General features: G+C 43.1%; 1 long non-coding RNA gene across 1 annotated transcript; it reads left to right on the top strand.

Moving 5' to 3' along the window:
- The first annotated feature begins 445 nt into the window (after positions 1–445).
- LOC123106333 (uncharacterized) lies at positions 446–3,042 on the top strand. Its single transcript, XR_006451301.1, has 3 exons — positions 446–852; positions 1,685–2,477; positions 2,639–3,042. It is a non-coding gene; the product is annotated as an uncharacterized lncRNA (long non-coding RNA).

Genomic DNA, 3,042 nt, shown 5'->3' with positions numbered 1-3,042 from the left:
ATTAACGTGTGATATGACATGTTAGAAGAGAAAGAAACCATGTAAGCCATAAAGTCGCTTGGATCACGACAGCTGGAGATTTACACACGACCGAATTTGTTCTACTCCAAAGGCCCAGGTGTTGAAAATTTGCAACGTTTGATGCTGTTTTGGAGGGGTGCTGTAAATTTAGAGTAAAAAAAGTAGAGATATGACACCTGTTAGAGCACTTTTTTTGACCCTTGATGATGTAAAAAGCGACTAGGCCTTATTATATTTCCTTAATAATAAAGCACCTATTTTTTTTTAAAACTAAGTGTGTCGGCTTCACCGTCGCTGCTCTTTTACACAAAGGTCCCTGTGCGTTTTAGGAATTGAACCCGCAATCCTTTTTAAGTGGCCAATTTGAGGTAGCGTTTCGTTGTTTGTAGAAACGTCCCTGTAGTTTAGTACATTCAGCCCGCAATCCGTTCAACAGACACATCACGCCACGATCCCCTTCCTGTTCCCCGCGCACGAGCGGGCGCGCCGTCGCCGCCGCCTTCCTCGCTGAGTCCGCGGCCGAACTCCACGCCGGGAGCAGCGGTATACATCCCTCCGTCGCCTCCCTCTCCCTCGAGCCTCGAACTGCTCGGCAGCCTCCCTCCCGTCCCAAGTCCAGGAGATGCATGGGGACCACGGCGGCATGGAGACCATCGTCGCATGGGAATACGAGCACCAGCGGGATGGAGACCATCGTCTCCCTCAACCGCCTCGCCGGCGTTCAATAATTTATCGCCGGATCCTATCGTCGGCATCCGTAACTGCAAGAACCGGACGTCCCCTGTGCCCTAGCAGTGGTCACTCTCGATCTCCCTCTCCCGAACGACCCAGGTACCCTCCCCATCTACTCTGTTATTCTGAGACCTCGATTGTGGCGTGGCTGCTATCAGAACTTCTTACTGATATCACGATTTCATGCACTATGCATCCTGCTTGCCCATAGCAATAGTAACACCATCACCTTTGATTGGAATTACCTTATTTGTGCAATTTGGTCAAGTGTGTTCACGTGTGATGCCACTGAGCCTGGGAATGAGGTGGATGATCCTGCCTAGGCACCAGCTCCTGTGATTAGATGAAATCAGAGTGTATGATTTATTCTTACAGAAAACTTTTCATGCAAACTGGATGTCCTCATGTGTCCTTTCAGTACCATGATTGCAATTCAATTCAGCAAATTATGTAAGGGCCAAAAAGAGGCATGCTGCTGCAGATGTACTACTTCTTCAGTTACATGAATATATAGAGCTAAAATTAGATTGTGGAGTATAACTGATTTTGGAGTGTGGCACTGTCAATTTCAATAAATCTGCACTACAAGCTAAAGGTGTGCTATCTAATACAGATCAATGAACAGATCCTACTGTGTTGCGACGAACAGATCCTTCAAAGTACCACTTCTAATGCAGCAGCCGGCCATATATTGTTACAAAGAAACCATATAAACTGGATTCAGTTACAAAAAAAGATCATGTCCATATAAGGTCTCTTATCTCTTGGTGTGGATTTTCTTTACGAACTTACTTGGTGTGGATTCTTGATTTAATAGCTAAATCAATATCAACAGTTATATATTCCAGTATTTACTCCTTTCCACTTTCGTTCTACTAATTTGTGCCTACTTTTGTACAATGCTTTTAACTGAAATTGGTTGGTCATGCAGACAGAAGGTGCACAAGGCCATGGCCGGTTGCGCCGGCGATGGGGTTGGTGCACACAATAGTGACGTCAACCTGACTGCTGGCTGTTAAGCATCGTCTTCAACGTCCATACTACCACATATCTTATTTAGTTTGACCTTCCCTGAGGATGAGGGCTTCGTGTCTCACATGGTAGTGTTCTCTCCCAATCTCATGAGGCTACCACAATCATAAGCCATCGTGTTCATTAGGGAAATAGAGGTCCAGGAAAAGAAGATGGTTTGGGGAAACACAAACATGCTGAGGCATAGTAAAGCTGCAGATCTAAATGCGTGGACAATATCTCCTGCAGTTTTGATTCATTTTTATTCAGGTAACTGCTCCAGGTGAGAATGATGTGCTACTGCTCATGCCAAAGGCTGTGATACATTTTTTTTATGATAGGTATGAATTGATTGATGATGCAGCACAAGTAGCACAAGTTCTGCAGTATCCATTTCAGTAAGAAGTTTGCATTGAGTAATTCTTTTAAAGAAGAAGCTTACAATGCACAACTAGCTAGCGAATACTTCATTCTTCGGTGAAAGACATAGCATATAATTACCTTGAGCACATCAATACAAGATTTTCTAGCATCAAGTATTGTTCATGGTTCACTCATAATGTGTGTTCTGTCCACTTTTCAATTTAATTTTATTAAGATTTCTGGTTATCACTGCAGGAGTTGCACCAGAGTCAACAAGGGAAGTCAGCATTGCAGACTCTGTTAACTGTTCCAGATTTTATCAACATTAAATGGTGCATTGCCATTGACAGGTGCCTTCTTGCATCACCTACCATTAATTTGTTTAGAAGTTCAATGATCCATCTCATCTTATTAGTACCTAAGTTTAGCGACAGGCATATGTATTGTCAGTTTTTATGTCTGACGCTCTTGCCTTCCATACGTACTGAATTAACAAAATTCCTATGTTCAGGAGGGGATGCAGCGCTGGAAATAACTCATCGTAGTAATTAGCTCATTATTGTATATTGTCAGTTATACTTCTCTTCATATATACTACGACATCACGTTTCCCTCTCTATCTGCTAACATGAATGCCCAGTTTTAATAGAAGTCCTGAAGATTATGGTGAGATTGTCTTCAGCAAAAGAGATTTGTATTGGTGGTAGATCGATGACACCAGAAGAGGACTGCCTCAACGAGAGCTACTCTTGGCCTTGGGCACAGTAGTATGCATGCAGCCAGAGCCATGTGTGCAATAAGGCAATGACAATGGCATCATGTAGTCTAGCATATAGTGCCTATTTATATTTGACTGAATTTCTACAGGTAGCAAAGGTAATAACAATGGCATCATGCTGTCTCGGCTAATGATTC

Source organism: Triticum aestivum, chromosome 5A (genome assembly GCF_018294505.1).
Source record: "Triticum aestivum cultivar Chinese Spring chromosome 5A, IWGSC CS RefSeq v2.1, whole genome shotgun sequence".
NCBI classification, from domain to species: Eukaryota; Viridiplantae; Streptophyta; class Magnoliopsida; order Poales; family Poaceae; genus Triticum; species Triticum aestivum.
This window is presented reverse-complemented; position numbering and strand designations above follow the sequence as displayed.